Genomic DNA, 20855 nt, shown 5'->3' with positions numbered 1-20855 from the left:
CAATAATGGACCCAACACTGAACCCTGAGGGACTCCACTAATAACATTGGTCCACGATGAGCAGTGTCCATTAATTACCACTCTCTGTCTTCTGCCACTCAACCATCCCTTTATCCATAGCAACAATTTGCCACCAATGCCCCAATTTGTGCAGCAGTTTTCCATGTGCAACAGTATCAAAAGCCTTTCTAAGATGCAAATATATAATATCAAAGTGTTTGTGTCTGAGCTATAACTGAATTCTTGTCAAGATGATCCTGCAGTGCTTCTTTAACCAGTGCTTCCATTAATTTTCCTGGATCAGAAGTTAAACTCACAGATCTGTAATTACTTGTGTCAGCCTTTGATCCTCCTTTGTGAATTGGGATTACATTTGCACATCTCCAATCTGTGGGTACCTCCCCTGAGTCCAAGGAAGCTCTCATAATAATGGCTAATGGATTGCTTACTTCCTTTGCTGCCTCCTTTAATATAACTGGATAGATCCCATCCACCCCAGGTGCCTTTCTTGTATTTATCTTCAACAATTTCTCCTCCACTTTACTCTCAATTATTACAAGATCATCTAGCTCACTGCCAGTGTTTACTTCATCTATGGCATTCCCCTTTCTGAATAACTCCTCATGTGTGAATGTAGATGCAAAATATTGATTTAGTTTGTTAGCTACCTGAGCAGGATCATCAAAAGTTGAACAATCGATATCAAGTGGACCAATCTGATTCATCCCCTTCCTTCTAGAGTTTACATACGTAAAGAATTCCTTGCTGTTTTTCTTTGCATCCCTTGCCAAAGGTTTCTCGTAATCTGCCTTCACCTTCCTAACCTCCTTTGGAACTTGGTTACAGATCAACTTATATCTATCATAGGCTTCTGTGTCACATGTTAATTTATATGTATCCCATGCATTTTTCTTCTCTGCCATATGTCTCATTAGTTCATCTGACATCCATTTAGGCCGGAACCTTGAACAATATTTCTTAGTTGGTATGTAAAGCCTAGTAGCTTCCAAGATAATTTCTTTGAATGCTTCCCATTTTGAGTTTGCTGTTGGTAACATCATGAGTTGGTCCCACTGTGTAGAATTCAAATACTGTCTCAGACCATCATAGTCGCCTTTACGAAAACAGTAACCCTTCCCTTTACCCCTGATGGTAGTTATCTCCTTGGGTAAATCCCACTTCAGCACACTGTGATCACTGCCACCTAGTGGTTCCTCTATCTGCAGATTCTTAATGCATGAAGAATCACTACTGATAATCAAATCAAGAGTATTGCTCCCTCTAGTTGCCTCCCGAACATGCTGATTTAGAAAACAATCATCCAATAAAAGCACAAAAGCCTTGCTAGTTTGTGAGTGACCAACCCAAAAATTCCAGTCAATATCGGGGAAATTAAAATCCCCCATTATAAGACTCTCTGATTTACTGGCCCACTCTATTTCCCTGTACAGTTTCTTATTATGCTCATCAGAGTCATTAGGCCTAGAGCACACTCCTACTCTCAATTTTGATCTCCCAATGCTGATGTCACACCAAACTGACTCGACACTGCACCGTCCAGCAATGTCGACTGGCTTCACTTCCTTGGATCTTATGTGTTTCTTAACTAATAGCATAACCCCTCTTCCCTTCCTATCCTGTCTATCCTTTCTGTAGATGTTGTACTCCCCAAATTCCAGTTCTGCATTCCTTATATCTGTGTCACACTACGTCTGATATCCCGACAATATCCGCCTTTGATGCTTTGAGCAATACCTCAAATTCATCAAATTTATTTACCAAACTCTTAGCATTGGTGTACACGCAAGTATACATGCACCTGTTCTTTTTCTTAGCTACCCTAACACAACCCATGTGTTCACTTGTACCCCAATGACTCCCAGCAGTCTCTGAAATATCCTGCATCTTGTTTTCCAAGCTGCTGCTCATTCCAATAGAAGCAGTGCAAGAATCACTTTCACCTCTGCCAGTGGCTTCTGTTAATCTATTAGTCCTTGTTTTCCCCCAATCTAGCAGTTTTCCGACCCACATAACACTGCCTCTATAGCATCAGTAAATATACTTGCACCCTTTCTATTTAAGTGTATCCCATCCCTGTAAAAGCAGTCTCTCCTGTTAACAAGTACAGACCAGGCTGAAAAAAATTCTACCCCTTGAGCCTTGTACAATCTTTCCAGGGCTGAATTGATCGACAGAGCTCTCATCATATACTCCCTGCTATCTTGTCTGGGCAGAATTGCAGACACTTTCAAATTCAACCCTAATTCACGGCTTTTTTTCAACAGTGACCTGTACTTGTTAAGTAATTCCGCCGGTCTCCTACTCTTAATATCATTAGTGCCAATGTGTACAACAATATCACCTTTTGTGCCCTTAAAAGATTATATCCGCTCCACAACGTCATCAACCGTTGCCCCTGGCAGATATACCCTGGTCCTGTTTCACCTATCCTTTTTACAAAGCATGTTTCCCGTTTCCCTGACAATGGTCACCAACAACTACTAGTTCCTCTGGGACCAGTGCATTCTGCCTTGGGGGTTGCTGCCGCTGTGTTGCGTGATGCCCAAGTGCAAGGTCTGTCGTTGGTTTGGCCAGCTTAGAGCTTGATGGGCCCCTCACTTTTAATCCTTCAAAGGCATCCACCCTGTCCTTCAAGCTCTCATATAGGCCCATAACAACGCTGAGTCTTCGCCTGATTTCCTTACACTCCTTGCATCGCGCACATACAAAGACATTCCCCATGGCAGTATCATGTCCTGTACCTGACTGCCCCACAAACATCAAGCAAATAGTGCATTTTATAAGGCTGTGATTCAGAGGGCAACTGCCCCCCTCAGTTCTCCCCTGAGCCACAGCACTCCCATTAGCTTGAGCCTTTTGCTTTGCTGCTCTGGAATTTTTCCAGAGAAGCAAAGCAAGTCATGATTTCGATTTAATTTGTATAAAATTTCAATTTCAGTACAAAATTAAAACCCTAAACTTGTATCCCAACACAGTTATAACGCTATGTTTATGTTTCAGTATCGAGTGTTATCTACGAAATCCCTTTATATAACTTCCGTATCAAGTTAAGTATTAATTATTTAATTTTGCTAATTATTTATGTTAAATAATCTAAGTCGTTATATGTATATAGTTAAAGTACAATTTAATTGACAATGAAGTTCAACAAGATTAATAGATTTACTGATTAATTGACAATATTATATTATGTACTATGCTAAGCTTATGCTATCTAGTTCGAGATATTTTGTATCGCGTAACAATGGTGGCAATTTACGAACGGTATATCTACGGACACTTTTAAGTATCGATTAACTCCAAATCTAGCTGTCTCAATTCAGAATAAATTAAGGATCCTGACTAGATACTTACAGAAAATAATTTGATATAACAATTGGTTAATAAATCGGCTAAATATGGTTAAAAAAAAAACCTCTCGTTCAATGGAGCTGCAACTTATGCTGTGATAAGACCAACCGTAAAGAATCTTCTGTATGCAAGTCCATAAGAGTATAGTGAGTCTTCATCTTAAAATACGAAAACACAGATTCACATAGATATGTGGAACCAAAAAAAAAAAGTTCACTGCATTTTTTTACATTTTAATACTTTTCTCAGCAAACGTATTTATAAAGGTTTTTTTTTATGATTATATCTGGCTTTTAGGAAGAAATTGTTTCGCAATGTAATAATTTGATTTTCAAGTAATATTTTCTCCATGTAAAAAATCTCAACTATTTTTTTCTGCAATTTGTTTTGTATCTAAATCGACATTAAATGGATAAGAAATATATTGAACAATGTAGCTGCTGATAATGATCTTGCATATTTGCAAAATAATCGAATTTTTTTTCCCTTAAGATCCTTAGCCATTGCGAAAAATAGATATTATATGCAGAAATACTGCTAATCATGTCACTACATTTTTATTTTTTCCTTGCAATTCCAAATTCAGATCACTTAATTTACTGGTAAAATCTGCCAAAAAAGCCAGATCACCCAACCACTCTGTATCTTGTAGCTGCTGATAATCATCTCCTCCCCTTTAATCAACAATTTTTTTTTAATTTCATCCATCAAATTTCGAAATCTCTGTAGAAACTTACTCCGACTCAGCCACCTCACATTTGTGGGTAATATTAAATCTGGTTCATTTTCATCGAGTTGCATTTTGAAAAGTCTCCATTAAAGAGATTGTCCTCTGATGGAATTCACGATTTTGAAAACTATGTCCATAACACTTTTAGTATTTAATCTTTTGCTGGCTAACACTTGTTGGTGGATGATACAGTGGTAACTCAAAAAATCTGGGAATTCATCATCTTGGCGCAATGCGATGAATCCGTTAAGATGCCCAGTCATTGCTTTAGCTCCATCTGTCGTTAATGATAAGAGCTTAAATGGTGGTAATTTATTTATTATTATTTTTATTATTATTATTTATTATTTTTTTTTTTTTTTCAATAAAATTTTTGAATGCATTAAATATATCAAGACCTCTAGTTCTTTCTTTTAACAAAACCATACCCAGCAGTTCTTCTCTAGTGACACAATCATCGAAAACCATACAGAGGAAAATGAGCAATTGAGCTGCATCACTGATGTCTGTAGATTCATCCAGTTGTAAAGGAAAGGAGACAATTAGCAATATCAGCACGCAATTGTTCACTCACATGCGTCGCATCACAGTATTTCGAGATAATTGCAGATATTGAAGAGCACTTTTAATTTACCATCAGAAAATGGTTTGCAATTTTTCGCTAGAAGAGGACTCACTTTAAGTGATGCTATAGTTACTGCTTTAGATTTTAAATTAGGTGTCATGAAGAAATCTTGTTGCTCGAATAATCTGGATTTAAGTTCCAATTTAATTTTTCTAAGGTCACTATTCGGCGGAAAATCCAATTGGTATTTACCATGGACTGCATTGAAGTGCCTTCTTAAATTTGCTATTTTGGATAGCAAATTGAAACAATAACATTTTTCCTTTACCATTACAAAAAACTATTCTAGTTCCCACTCTTGATGAAAATGATACGTTTTACTCTTTTTCATAGTATTCATTTTATGTCAAAGGGTATTAAATTAAAGTATTAGTACTGCCCAGTTATTAATATTAAGTAAGCTAAATAAGAATTCTGCACATACACTATGCTGTCCACAAGGTAACTGCGTGAATTTTCACAAGAGCCCCTAGCTAGCTACACGGCAACAAGAGTAGCCATGTGGTTCAACGGATTTGTAAGCGTATGCAGTGGGGCACATAATAATAATATTTAGATTTTGACTAATATATTTTTTATATATATTTAAAATTCGTCATGATCGACCGAAATTAAAGCCACGATCGACTTGTTGGCCACCCCTGATATAGAATATTCATATTCTTTCTTTCTTTTTCCTGCCTTCAATATTTCCAATTTCTGCTATCCTTCTCCTGCCGACCGGGCTAGCCAGGTGGGTAAAGTGCCTACCTAGCAACCCAAAGGTCGCAGGTTCAAATCCTGCCTTGGGCTTGGATCAAAGTACTGCAAAAACTTTGGGAGGTGCATTATGGCCACAGAAGCCGATGCGCCAACAACTAAAAAAAAAAAAATCCTTTTAGTTTTGGCATTTCTCTCTCTCTCTCTCTCTCTCTCTCTCTCTCTGTGTGTGTGTGTGTAATCCAAAAATTAAAATAAACAGAAATTAATAAAAATAATAGTAGGAAAGCTACCATCAGTGGCAGCATAAAAGCACAATCCATTAACATTATCCTAGGCTGAAAGCCAAGCGTCCGGGCTCACACCTCCTCGTGGTCTGGGGGTGGGCAGGTAGTGGTGAATCCCCTGCCTGGCTAAGTTGAGCCAGAGAGAAAGGGACAAGTTTTCTCGTTAATTGTTGACTCAGGAGGTTCTTAAATCTTCTCCTGACCCCGTGGGCTCACATCCGGTGAGTATGGGCTTGGCAAACCCAAGGTCCTGAGCTTGGATATCATCATTCTTCTTTTTCTTAGTGATTCCTTTCTACTTCTCTCTCTCTCAGGGTAACTCGGGGATTTTTTTTTTTTTTTTGGCTGGTGCAGCATAAGCCTCAGGCTTCCTTGTACCATATGGCTAATAATAATAATAATAATGTTGCTTATAATAAGCTAAATTAAAATAGGATATTTGCCAGTAGAGTGAAAATGAACTTAACCAAATAAAATAACAATAACAGAAAAATATATATGGGGGGGGGATAAAGAAGAAGAAATATATATACACTTTTCATCCTGTGCTACTGCTGCTGTGTGCACTCAGGTACAACTGTCATATTACTATTATCTCTCAACTATCACTTAATTAACTTTTCACCTGATTTTTATCCTTACTGCATATATATATATATGTATATAAAATATCAAGTATAGTGCTAATAAGTTAAAAACAGTGGAAATAAAGGGAAAATAAAAATAGACTGAATATGTCAAATGACAGAATATACTTGTTTATGTTTATTATAATATGCATATATATATATATATATATATATACACACACACACACACACACTTGTGAAGGAACTGGTCAAAGAAGCCAGGTTTGCTTTTGAAGAGATTAACGATTACTCTTTACAACCTTCTGGACCTTAAGGTTTCAAATTTTTGTAACATTCATATCCAGTATAAGTAAATAATGTTAATGTTGAGACAGATAATTTCTTTTACTTTGTATACTTCTAAATTCTTTGTGAGACAGCAATATTTCATTGAAAAAATGCAAAGGAGGATATATCTCCTTTAAGGCTCTCCCACCCACACCACTGTTTTGCTCTCCTTTGCCAGTTGCTTTAGGCAAAATCATGCCTGTAATCCAGGCTAGGTAACAGTGGCAACTAATGCCAGGTAATTGGTTTGCTTTCAGCCAGCAATGAGCATGGAGACATACATTCAATGATGTTTCCATCGTATGAAAGGTTCTAGGCATAGACATCATTAGAGCAATGTAGTTGGTTGGGTTTCATGACATTTGCAGCTCATTAGTTTTCAATGAATGCTTTATTAGACATGTTTTGGTGTGCTTTTGCATGGATGAGAAAAGTGAAAATTATGAATATAGCTTAGTTTTAATTTTAAAAATATCTAAATTAACAGCTATAGGTAATGATTTTTGAAACAGAAAAGCTAGGTTCAAGCTAGTTTTCAGTAGAACCAAAATTGGTGATCATTCTACTGCCTCCTAAGCCACAATAAACTTAGCTCTTCATATTCTTCACTATCACCTTTAAGAAATGCTATAATATTTTAATGAGGAGTTCAGTATACTCTAAATGCAGAAAGGAAATTTTTTTTGATAATTTAGCAATACTAATTTTAATACTGCTAAGTAATTTTTAAAATATTTTGATTCTTATTTGTTAAATACAGTAATACTTGCTGGAATTTGTGTGTGTGTGTGTGTGTGTGTTTCTTCCCTAGGAATTCCTACCTTGGCATATGGATTTGCTGCAGCACTACTAATCAGATATTCAGAAGAAGTGTTAACATCCAAAGGAACAGTTATTATTTACTTTCTGAATAAGGAACAATATAATACAATATTTTAAAATGTGAAGTTTTATTGTGGTTAATTTGAAATTAAGGAAATACTGTATATTAAAGTTTAATATGTACAAAGAAAATGTTTTTTTACACCATCTCTGTTGTTAAATTATTAAATATTATTCCTCTCTATTTCTATAAAGAGGCTTCTGTTCATTTTGTTTATGCTTCTTATAATAAAATTAGCTGTTATTCACCTGTTTAGAATAATGTCTTTTGATATGGAGCAGCAAAGCTTAAAGAACAACTGCAACAGTTCACCAAAGGTATATAAGGAAATAAATACAACCTATCTTTTGAATGCTGTCCAGAGCAGTACAAAAGAGGTTAGTATTAGGGTTAATAGTGACAAATGATCAAAGAAAGCAAGCTTATACAGCATCAGAAAAAAAAAAAATTCTACAACCATCCTACTCAATTTGAATTTGTCTCCTCTTGTGTAGTCTGCACAAAAAAGAAGAATACCATCACTGTTTAGTTTACTCAAGGCATTCAGAGCCTTAAACACCTCAATAAGGTCTCTACACAGGTGCCTAGTTTCTAGATACTACTGTTTACAGAACTGAAACCTTTCCTCCCCTCACAATTCTCATTGCGCTTCTCTGTCATGACCACATCATTTGTACAGCCTGTGGCATGTATTCTAAGATTGGTCTAGTAGACAGACCTAGGTCATGTGACGATGCTTTTCTATGCAACCGATGTAAGTAGTGTACCAATCTCAAATTACAAATTGGTGCATTATGAGAAGAATTTGAGTCACTGAAAAAACAAATGCCCTAGAAACAAATATAACTGGGAGCTCGTCACGGACTCATGTCTTTTATTGAGTGACTCTATCGTCAAGGAGATGGGTAACATTTTTTGTAATAAAGATAGGTGGTCCAGATTCCAGAACCAGTGTGTTTGCCAGGAGCTATGGCTGATGATACCAACGGCTTGTCAGATTTTAAAAGAGTTAAAGAGACAATTATTATTCATATGGGGACTAACAATATTAAGCTTACACGACCTGACCTATGCTGAGAAAATGCCACGAGTTAGATCACAATGTGTATTTGTCTGCAATTCTGTGCAGAAACAATAGGAGAAATTGTGCTGAAAGCCTTGTGGATTAACTCTAGTTTTGAGGAATTTTGCAAGGCTCTAGGGAGAAAATTTTTATCAGCATGGTCCACATTTGTAGGTAGGCACCTCTGTGGGCAGGAGCAGCAGTGCGTAGTACATGCTTCTTGATTATACTGGGGTTCGAGCCTTTGCCCACCAAATGCAGAACGGTCAGGGAATGACCACCACATATACCCGGAGCAATATGGCCTTAGTTGCTAATGCTCCTAAAAAAAAAGAAAACAGAGAAAAAAAATTTTGTAGGTAATAGGAATCTATTTTTAGAGATAGTATTTTCATTGGAGTGTAAGGATTTTTGTTAACATCATTGAGAATACCCTAAAGGTTCAGGAAAATTGTTACTTGGGGGGGGGGGGAATGGTAAGGTAATCCACATTTATCTCATGGTATGGACAAACCAATGCTTGCGCTTGCCTCATTAATACTTGATTGTCTACTTGAGCCAATTTTGATAGGATGTTCTGATGATAGCATTGTTTCAAATGAGAGGGAAGATATAGACGGATACAAACTTAAACTTAAAGGGTGTGTCAGGGTAGTAAACTATAGAAGATTACTTGGTCTCAACTGTATTTACAGTAATTTCCGGAGCTACAGTAACTTCCAGAGTTGTTAATAAAATAGCATAATTTGAAATCCGGGTTAGAACAACTGACACTGTATAATAGGGTCAACAGAAACGCGATTCCACACAGAAATTGGTGATGACGAATTGCACTATAGTATACAGGGTGTTTCAAAAGTGGTCAATAACTTAAAGGTAAACTGTACAGACTACAATATACAAAAAAAGCCTAGTAAACATTAGCATTAGCAGAAGCATATGATGCAAGAAAGCAAGCTCATGCAGCATCAGCCAAAAAAAAAAAAAAAAAAAGAAAAACCCTTCCACTTCACCCCTCTGTTCATTCGAAATACCTGTCCAGCTGAGCTTTAAATTTATTTAGGCTATCAACTTCCACAACAAGGGATGGAAGTCTGTTCCACCATCCAACTACCCGCTGGCTAAAGGCAAATTTCCGCACATCTATCCTACATCTGTCATACCTCAATATGAATTTACGCCCTCTCAGGTGATTATTCTGAGCAAGAGGAAGAATCCCACCAGCATTGAGCATGCTCAACCCATTCAAGGCTTTGTACACCTCTGTCAGATCACCTCGCCGGTGACTAGTCTCCAGACACTGTAATTTGCGAAACTTCGTATCATTCATTAATCTTGTTGCCCTTCTCTGTACTCGTTCCAGTAGCTCTACATCCTTTTTGAAATGAGGCCTCCAGACCTGTATACAGTACTCAAGGTGTGGCCTGACCATTGCCTTATACAAGGGAATAATCACCTCCTTATCCCTGCTAGAAAAAACTCCTGTATATCATTGACAAGATGCCGTGAGCTACTCTTACAGCCCGGCTGCACTGCTCAGAAAACTTCATATCTGCCAGCACAATTACCCCCAGGTCCTTTTCATTCTCTACCACTGTCAGTACCACAGAGTTGATACGTTGCTCTGGGGTTGCTGTTTCCCATATGTAGTACTTTTCATTTGTCAATGTTAAACTTCATTTGCCACCTCTCAGTCCATCTGCTCAACCTTTCCAGATCCTGTTACAGCATCATAGTGTCAGTAGTGTCCTTAACAACCCTGCCAACCTTTGTATCGTCTGCAAACCTGGACATTAAGCTTGATATACCATCATCAATATTATTTATAAATACAGAAATCAACAATGGACCCAACACTGAACCCTGAGGGACTCCACTAATAACATTAGTCCACGATGAGCAGTGTCCATTTATTACCACTCTCTGTCTTCTGCCATTCAACCATCCCTTTATCCATAGCAACATTTTGCCACCAATGCCACACTGCTCCAATTTGTGCAACAGTCTTCCATGTGCAACAGTACATTACTCCACTTTACGCTCAATTATTACAATATAATCTAGCTCACTGCCAGTGTTTACTTCATCTATGACATTCCCATTCCTGAATAACTCCTCATGTGTGAATGTAGATGCAAAATATTGATTTAGTTTGTTAGCTACCTGATCATGAACAGTTTAACCATCGAAATCAAGTGGACCAATCTGATTCATCCCCTTCCTTCTAGAGTTTACATAAGTAAAGAACTCCTTGCTGTTTTTCTTTGCATCCCTTGCCAAAGATTTCTCGTAATTTGCCTAACCTCCTTTGTAACTAGGTTACAGATCAACTTATATCTATTATAGGCTTCTGTGTCACATGTTAATTTATAGGTAATCCCATGCATTTTTCTTCTCTGCCATATGTCTCATTAGTTCATCTGACATCCATTTAGGCCTGAACCTTGAACAATATTTCATAGTTGGTATGTAAAGCCTAGTAGCTTCCAAGATAAGTTCTTTGAATGCTTCCCATTTTGAGTTTGCTGTTGGTAACATCATCAGTTGGTCCCACTGTATAGAATTTAAATACTGTCTCAGACCATCGTAGTCGCCTTTACGAAAGCAATAACCCTTCCCTTTACCCCTGATGGTAGTTACCTCCTTGAGTAAATCCCACTTCAGCACACTGTGATCACTGCCACCTAGTTCCTTTATCTGCAGATTCTTAATGCATGAAGAATCACTACTGATAATCAAATCAAGAGTATTGCTCCCTCTAGTTGCCTTCCGAACATGCTGATTTAGAAAACAATCATCCAATAAATCCACAAAAGCCTTGCTAGTGTGTGAGTGACCAACCCACAAATTCCAGTCAATATCGGGGAAATTAAAATCCCCCATTATAAGACTCTGATTTACTGGCCCACTCTATTTCCCTGTACAGTTTCTTATTATACTCATCAGAGTCATTAGGCCTATAGCACACTCCTACTCTCAATTTTGATCTCCCAATACTTATGTCACACCAAACTGACTCAACACTGCATTGTCCAGCGATGTCGGCAGGCTTCACTTCCTTGGATTTTATGTGTTTCTTAACTAATAGCATAACCCCTCCTCCCTTCCTATCCTGTCTATCCTTCTGTAGATGTACTCCCCAAATTACAGTTCTGCATTACATATATCTGTGTGACACCACGTCTCTGATATCCCAACAATATCCGCCTTTGATGCTTTGAGCATACCTCAAATTCATCAAATTTATTTGCCAAACTCCTAGCATTGGTATACATGCGCCTGTTCTTTTTCTTAGCTACCCTAACACAACCCATGTGTTTACTTGTACCCCAATGACTCCCAGCAGACTGAAATATCCTGCATCTTATTTTCCAAGCTGCTGCTCATCCAATAGAAGCAGTGCAAGAATCACTTTCACCTCTGCCAGTGGCTACTTTTAATCTATTAGTCCTTGTATCTCCCCAATCTAGCAGTTTTCCGACCCACATAACACTGCCTCGATAGCATCAGCAAACATTCTTGCACCCTTTCTATTTAAGTGTATCCCATCCCTATAGAAGCAGTCTCTCCTGTTAACAGCGCTGTTGACATGGGTCCTTCAAGTGAATTGTTTTCGAGATATTGCACATTTCTAGTTGGGATCCACCACTGACTTGTTTAGTATAGGTTATGCTCATTCTTTCCCTTTCCCCTCTCTCAATGCTCTGAGATGTAGCAGGCATACTACATGGTTTGTAAAACTTAAGGACCAACACTATTTCTGAAGGTTACAACCACAAAATCTTTACCTAAGGTACTCTTTACTGATGGGAGTAGATTCAGTCTCAGCAGCGATTCTGGATGTTAGCTAATCTGGCGAGAGGTTGGCACACAGTATTACCCCACAAACATCACTGAAAGGGATTGATATGGCTCTCGAGGTGTTCTCATCTGGGGAGACGTTATCTTGAATGGACACACAACTCCATGGAAGGCGGTACTGTAACCAGTGCATGTTACTGTACTAAGGTAATCCTTCCCCGTGTCTGCCTGTTCCGAGGTGCCATTGGCCCCGAGTTCGTGTTTATGGATGATAACACCACACCCCATCGCACTACAGCTGTGATATGCTTTTGGAAAGCGAGAACATTGTTCATATGGAATGGCCTGTCTGTTCTGCTGATCTAAATTCCATCGAACACATGTGGAACGCTCTGGGGAGATGCCTAGTGGCATGTTCACCAGCTGAAGATTGTGCTGATAGATGAATGGACAATGTTACCACAAAAACTTATTAACAACATTGTTCTAAGTATGGACAGGCAGTGCAAATCCTGCATTGACATTAACAGTGGCCATATCTCCTACTGATGACCACCTCTTCCCCTTGTTCCATCTTTCGCAGTGATGCATACGTATCATGGCAGCCAGTGCTGTGTTGCCATTTTTGAATAAAGTCCCTCTGTATCATTTTGTTTCTGTTTTCTCAGTGCTGTTTCCTTCATTTCTTTACCTCACAAGGTTCCTTATTTATGCTTTTCCCATATCCAGACCACTCCTATGAGAAGCTACAGGTGAAAACCTGACTGGTCCTTAAATTTTGCACACCAGTAGTACTTGTCAAAGGATAGTCGACATGGAAAGAGGCTACAGCAATGAAGAGTATGCGGACATGCACTTCATATATGGTGAAGCCAACGGCAGTGAACTCTAGGCTGCACGTTTGCAGCAAGAAGCATTTCCCCGCTGAAGGCAGCCTGACGGGTGCACATTCATCAGGGTGCATCAACGCGTTAGAGAACATGAGCAGTTTGCACATGGAGTATGAGCAGGTAGGCCCAGAAGCATAACACCTGATGTTGAGGGAGAAAAGGGTGTTAGAAAGTAAAGAACAAAATCCAGAAATTTCGACAAGGAGGGTTGCTCAGCAAGAGTGTACTGAGTCATAACTGTGTGGTAAATTTTGCATTGCCAATTACTGTACCCCTACCATATCCATCATGTATAGGTCTCAGCAATACAGACTACCTTCCCAGAGTGAGCTACCTGTGGATGCAACAACAGTGTGTCCCGAACCCCCATTTTTTTAAATATTTTGTTCACTGATGAGTTGGTTTACTTGTGATGATATTTTTAATTTTCATAACTGTCGGGTTTAGTCTGACAAAAATTCTAATGCAATTCACGAGTCATGACATCAGCAAAGTTTCTCGAATGTCTGGGCAGGACTACTAGGAGACTGTCTAATTGGACCACACTTTCTGCCAAACTGGCTAACAGGAGAGCTGTATCTTCCGTTCCTGAAGAATGTTCTTCCAGACCTTGATGATAATGTTCCACTTCAGCAACGCCAGAACATGTGGTTTGTGCATGATGGTGCACTGGCACATTTTCTCGAGTTGTGACTCAGTTTCTAACTAGAAGGTATGGTCAACAGTGGATAGGTAGAGGTGGGCCTGTAATGTGGCCTCCCAGATCACCAGACTTAAATCCTATGGATTTTTGTATCTAGGGTTATGTAAAAGCTTGATGTACACTTCTGTCATTAACACAGTTGAGGAATTGCAGTGTCATCTTGTAGGAGCTTTTCAGCAAATTAAATGACCTAGGAATGCCTGAGAAGATTGCAACTCAATGCAGAGAAGACTGCAAAGCTACGTACGGATGCAAGGACAGCATTTTGAACACCTTTTGTAACATGTAACATCTGTAAAATCCTGTGGTGTTGAAACGAAAAATTAAAAATATATTATTTTATGCTTAAAAAAACCGCCCTTAGCAAAAGATTCACAGCTTTTTGCTAAACTAGTGCTCCCATAGTCAGTGGCCGATCTTAGCAGAAAATGTGCATTATCTCGAAAATGGTTCATTTGCGGCCCAATGTTCACTGGGACTATTTTACTTATTTTTGTTTGTACTTTTCCCCTTTAAATTATTGACCATCATTTTTGAGACACCCTGTATATAATGTATTTAGGAAAGATAGAAGTGGTGGGGATCATACTTCTTATCAAAAGCATCCTAAGCACATAAGAGCTTTTCCTGAGTCTGAAGTTATGTCTGCCAGCATAGAATCTGTGCAGTGTGAGTTAGTCAAAAGCAAAAGAACAATGATGCTGGGAGTAATCTACAGATCAGAAGATTGTAAAGAATATGACGAGCCTTTACATGCAGATGGAATGGGCAGGCAAGCGTGAATCTTATTATGGGTGAATTTAATCTGCCCCAGATTGAATGGAATATATGACAGGGAAATGCACGATGGGAAAAACTTTAAAATAAACTATGATTATTATTTGGGATGAGAATATTCTTTACCTCATCATTATTAATGATTCAGATAACATTACAGGGCTTAAAGCACATGAAACCTGGAAGATCAAGAAAGATTATAATTAGCCATATGGTGCAAGGAAACCTGAGGCTTTTGCTACACCAGCCAAAAAAAAATCTGAGTTACCCTGAGACAGGGAAAGAATTAGAAGAGAATCACCAAGAAACAGAAGAATGATGACATTCAGCTCAGGACCCTGGGTGTGCCAAGCCCATACTTGCCAGACGTGAGCCCCTGCAATTGCAGTAGTTAAAAGAAAAAGCATGGGTTTTAACTTCAGAAGAGGGGACGAAGTTTAAGGTAATATATGGCATCTATGAATTGGGCGGATTAGCATTAGCAGAGGCATACGATGCAAGAAAGTAAGTTTGTGCAGCATCAACCAAAAAAAAAAAAAAAAAATACAATTTCACTCATCTATTCAATTCACTCCAAATGCTAGTCCAGCTCAGCCTTAAATTTATTTAAGATATCAACTGCCACAACGAGAGATGGAAGTCCGTTCCAGCAATCAGCTAACCGCTTGCTAAAGGCCAATTTCTGCGCACCTATTCTACAACTGTCTTTCCTCAGTTTGAATCAATGCCCCTCGGGTTCATAATCTGAGCAAGAGTAAGAATCCTATCAACCCATTCAAAGCCTTATACACCTCACATGTGCCCAGTTTGCAGAACTTAAAGCCTATCTTAGTAAGAGTAACCCTTTGTTCTCCTCATCAATCTTGTTGCCTTTCTTTGCACTCGTTCTATCAACTCTAGATCCTTCCTAAAATGAGGCCTCTAGACCTGTACACAGTACTCAAGGTGTGGCCTAACCATTACTTTGTACAACAGGACAATCACCTCCTTGTCCCTGCTAGCAAAATTCCTACATACAATTGACAAGACTCCATGACCTGCTCTGGCATCCCATCTGCACTGCTCAACAAACTTCATATCTGACTGCACAATTACTCCCAGGACTTTTTCACTTTCCACTTCTCTGAGTGCAGTACCACACGGTACATTTCTCTTGGGTTACTGCTACCAATGTGCAGTACTTTGCATTTGTTAAGGTTAAACTTCAGTGCCACTTCTTGGCCCATTTGCCCAACTTATCTAGGTCCAGTGCAGTAGCATACTGTCATTAGCAACCCTTCCAGCCTTTGTATCATGTGCAAATTTGGACATTAAGCCTGATATACCCATATCAATGTCATTGATGAATACCCAAAACAGCGTGCCCAGCACCAAACCCTGGAACTCGACAAATAACAGTCCATGAAGCACAGTGTCCGTTTATTGCCACTCTGTCATCTCCCACTCAACCATCCCTTTATCCATTGAAGGAATTGCCCTTAATGCCATACCTTGGGGTTGTTGCAGGCATTCTCTCAGATAGGCCAGACAAGCTGTGCTTGCTACTTGTGAGTCTCAAAGGTTGATGGAACTGATATTCGGGTGACACTCAAGTTAAGTGGACTCAATTTCCGCAAAGTTCGTATGGTCTGTGACAGCCAAATCCTCTGCTTGCACTTTTGTGATGGTGGGACTGTTAGTAATCATAGGTATAACCCCTATTTGTAAGCATACTGTGGGTGACTACCTGTGTGTGAACCATCGTAAGCAGTGGTCAAAGTGTGGCTCCCACACTACATGGAGGAATTCCCCCCACCCTCTGTGTTACCAGGCGATACTAGGTGGTAGATGACTTTCATCAACTGGTGCAATACTACCATTTTGCTTATTGGGTGGAACTCATGTTTAGTCTCCAGAGCTGAGTTACGGTCAACCCTTGCCCAGCCATTCCCTTATGCAGTATGATTAATGTCTGCATCTATATGCAGATGACCACCATGGCGGGATCCAAACTTCCCTATATTTCGAGGTTCAGCTCTAAAACGGTGTTCGTGGCTGCTAGATATTACACCGGAACGAACCTATTGGTAACTAGCAAGCTTCCGGATCAGCTAGTTTATAATCTTGCTAACTGTACTCTGCCATTAGTGACTGGAGGCAGTCTGAGTAGTGTGTGTGTGGGGGAGGGCATTATCGAGGCCACATTGTCAAGGATCTTGGTATATTCTTACCATGTGTAAGCCATGACCAAAAATTTTATTACTTCATACAGCATGTCTCCACCCCCACTTTTTCTTACTATTGAATAGACCATTAATTGCCAAACTAATACTGCAAACTCCCAAACCCTTCCTAGATCATTTCACAAATAAACATGGTCTCAGTTCTAATCTCAACGATGTCCATTTCCAATTACAGTCTGCCAAACCCCATGTACTTTTTATGACAGAATCTCGCTTATCAGTTGATTCAACCACTGCTCATCTCAGTTGCACTAACTGTTCGCTGTATGATACCTTTCGCCTCAACGGTGATACTTGTGCATATGCCTGTTCCGATATCCCCTATCAGAGACTTCGTAATTTGAATTCTTCTCTGGCTTAAAATCTATTACTGCAACTCTCTGTCCCGAACAGTCGTCCAAGAAGGAGCCCTACAAGGATCAGTTCTTGGCGTTACATTCTTTGCAGTTAGGCCAAACAATGCAACAGATATTCTGGCTAATTTTGACACCCATCTATATGCAGATGACCTTATAATTGCTGCCATTCAAAAAATGGGTGCTGCATTGAATGACAACTTCAGCTCTCAATAAACAAAATATTGCCATGGCTATTCCACAGTTACATCTTAGGATAAAGGTATTCCTTCTTAGCTATGCAGCCAAATGATGTAGTCTGCCTTGTTGTTTTGTTGTAAGGTTTTAGAAGCATCAGTGACTATGGCCATACTGCTGCATGTATATTGTCTTTAAATTGCACATTCAGAGATCGATTTTCCGTTTGCTGCACGAAAATCCTGAGTTTCCAGGAGAAAAACCATGCTATCCTTAACTGAGACTGATTAACTCAGCCACGTAGTGAAAAAGGCCCATAAAATTTCCTCCTATCTCGATGGGAGTCAAACTCAAGTCTTTTCCACCTGGTGTGGGAAGGACGGAGATCCTACCAGCTGTACTACAGATGAAGGCTAGTCACCCTTCTCACCCCATCTGAGCATATACACCAATGAGCCAATACATTATGACCACCTACCTAATATGATGTTGGTCCTCCACGTGCAGCCAAAAAAACTTGTACCCAGCGAGGCATCGACGCTACAAGATTTCTAAAATTGTCTTGCCATATCTGGTATCAACACGCAACCAGCAGATCCTTTAACTCCTGAAAGGACCATGGTTCAGATGCCACAGATCAGAGTTGATGTTCCAACACATCCCATCGAGCATCTCTGGTTTGTGTTGGAACATCAACACAAACCAGAGATGCTCGATGGGATTGATGTCTGGGGAATTTGGAGACCAGGGCAATACCTGGAAGTCTTCCTCATGTTCCACAAACCAGTTTAAACAATCCAGGCAGTGTGGCATGGCATGGTACATTATCCTGCTGAAAGACGGCACTGCCAGAGGGGAAGACCATTGTCATGAAAGGGTCTACCTGGTCAGCAATTCTGTTTAGTTAGGTGGTAGACATCAGAGTGCCCAGCACATGGATGACTGGGCCCAGGGTATCCCAGCAGAACATCACCCAAAGCTTGTTTTTGTCCCATGGTTCATCCAGGTGCCTTCACTTCCCCAGATAAACGATGCACATACACCCGGCCGTCTACATGGTGCAACAGGAGACGTGATTCATCAAACCAGACGACCTTCTTCCAATCACTCAAGGGCCAGTTTCGATACTAGTGTGCCCATTGTAGACGCTGTCGCTGGTGAACCATTAGCATGGGTATTGGCAGTGTCCTGCGGTTATGCAGCCCCATTTTCACCAGGGTTTGATGTACTGTGTGTTGTGACACATTACTCCTGTCACAAGCATTCCAATTACCGGTGAGCTGCACTACAGTCGCCCTTCTGTTGCCACATACCATCCGGAAGAGCCTTCTCTCACCTCGAGCATCGATGAGCTGTGATTGTTCAACACCTCACCAGGGGGTTTGTGGGTTTCCCTCCTCGGACCACTTTCGGTAGGTACTAACCACTGTTGACCGTGAGCATCCCACCAGCCGTATCGTTTCGGATATGCTCTGACCCAGTCATCTGGCCATTACAATTTGGCCTTTGTCAAACCTGCTTAAGTCCACTGCCTTTTCAATCTAAAGAACAAGAGTAGTACTGATTAACAGAGGTCAGTATCAGGTGTTTTTTATACCGTGTCCCGACCCGTGCACGCGCCATAGTTCACCTGCAGTTGCTTCGATTTGCATGACTACTCGCTGGTCATTGTTTTGACTCAACGGTGTATCTTTAAACCTTAGTAGGTAAATATTTTGAAATAAATCAAATGAAAACAAATGTAATCGGATACCTTCTTGTATCTAATTACAAGAGCTAATAACAATTCAAAATTCATCCTGCAAATATCTCTGAAGCCTCAGAGACCATGCAACCACCATGGTCAATGCACATACCTCTTTTCAATAACTTTTTGTCATTGGAGAAAACACTCCAAAGCCATAATTTTAGTGTTACATGAAGCTCATGCACTGGCAAATATACATATATCAGATATATGCAGACAGCTCAAAAACTGATACAGTAAACCCTCGCTAATCCGAAGTAATTGGGGGAAAGAGGTCATCCGGATTATGCGAGAATCCAGATTAGTGAAGCAAAAGATAGCCCTAAAAGACAAAAAAAAATTTAACCCAAATAAATTAAAAATTTAATGCTATAGGTAGTGCTGATGAAAATAAATAAAACAAAATCACTGTAGAGCCTTTATTTAAAAACTACAGTGTGTCTCAAAAATATTTTTACAAACGTTTAGGGAAGATGGGTAACATCTAAAGGAATGTGAATCGCATAGGAACCCATAACCGGAAACGTCACGGAAAAGTAGTAGCAGAGGCACAAGAAGCAGAAATGACACAAGACAGTAATTAGTGTCAAACATTTATTTAACATAATATTAACAATGGAGTACGAGATGGATGCATTTCATGATGTTACAACAGATGCTCGAATGTTCCATCATGAGACGCGATGCGTGCGTGACACCGACGCAGCATGGATTGGCGGACACGGTCGAGCACACCTGGAGTTTCTTTGACAGTAGCAGCAGCGCAGACGAGTCTCGCCACGAGATCCATTTCCGTCTCCACAGGTGATTCATACACGATAGATTTGAGGGCCCTCCCACAGAAATAAATCAAGGCTCGATAAATCAGATGAGCGTGGGGGCCAGGCAACGGGTCCACCACGGCCAATCCATCGACGCCCAAAACGCCTGTTCACGAACACATGGTCACGAACACACCTTCCATAATGGGCAGGTGCCCCGTCATGTTGAAACCAAATTTTGCGTCTCACATTTACTGGAATATCGTCAAGTAACCCTGGTAGAACTTCTTCAAGAAAGATCCGATATTTAGCGGAGTTCATGCGGGATGATAACAAGTATGGGCCGACTAAGCAGTCACCAACCATACCTACCCACACATTTATTGCGAAGCGATGTTGTGCCGCATGGGGGCGCACACCGTGTGGGTTGTCGTGAGCCCACACATGAGCATTACGCTGATTGAATAAGCTTTCCCGAGTGAAATAAGCCTCATCCATGAACAAAACATAGGCTGGAAAATTCAAGTCTTGAACATTCTTCTTGGAGAAACCACTACGCAAAAGCCACACGTGCAGGATGATCTTTGGAGAGCAGTAACTGAACCCTTTGGTGATGAAAGGAGTGTAAGGAATCGTCGTGCCAGACACACTGTACACTGCAACGAGACACTCCTAAGACAGAGGCAACGGCACGTGTGCGGGTAGTAGGATTATTCTGGACGGCATTCAAGACACTTTCTTCCATGGCGGGAGTTCGCGTCGAACGTGGTCTGCCCGCACTACTCCTGTTACCTCTAAATGACCCATAATCACACAAATTTTGATGCACACGCGCAAACAAACGG

At 40.0% G+C, this 20855-nt stretch overlaps 1 protein-coding gene across 2 annotated transcripts in view; it reads left to right on the top strand.

The window, feature by feature from the left end:
• Window positions 1–20855, top strand: part of LOC150089351 (uncharacterized) — a 326575-nt gene that overhangs the window by 30085 nt on the left and 275635 nt on the right. The window contains exon 2 of one of the 2 annotated variants that reach the window (XR_016546663.1): window positions 7442–7572. The gene's annotated coding sequence lies outside the window, so the exon portion shown is untranslated. Of the gene's footprint in view, window positions 1–7441; window positions 7573–20855 lie in introns of those variants that run through there. The other variant, XM_090368533.1, reaches the window with a different exon arrangement.

Source organism: Mastigoproctus giganteus, chromosome 2 (assembly GCF_048544385.1).
Source record: "Mastigoproctus giganteus isolate SK-2022 chromosome 2, ASM4854438v1, whole genome shotgun sequence".
Lineage (NCBI taxonomy): Eukaryota > Metazoa > Arthropoda > Arachnida > Uropygi > Thelyphonidae > Mastigoproctus > Mastigoproctus giganteus.
This window is presented reverse-complemented; position numbering and strand designations above follow the sequence as displayed.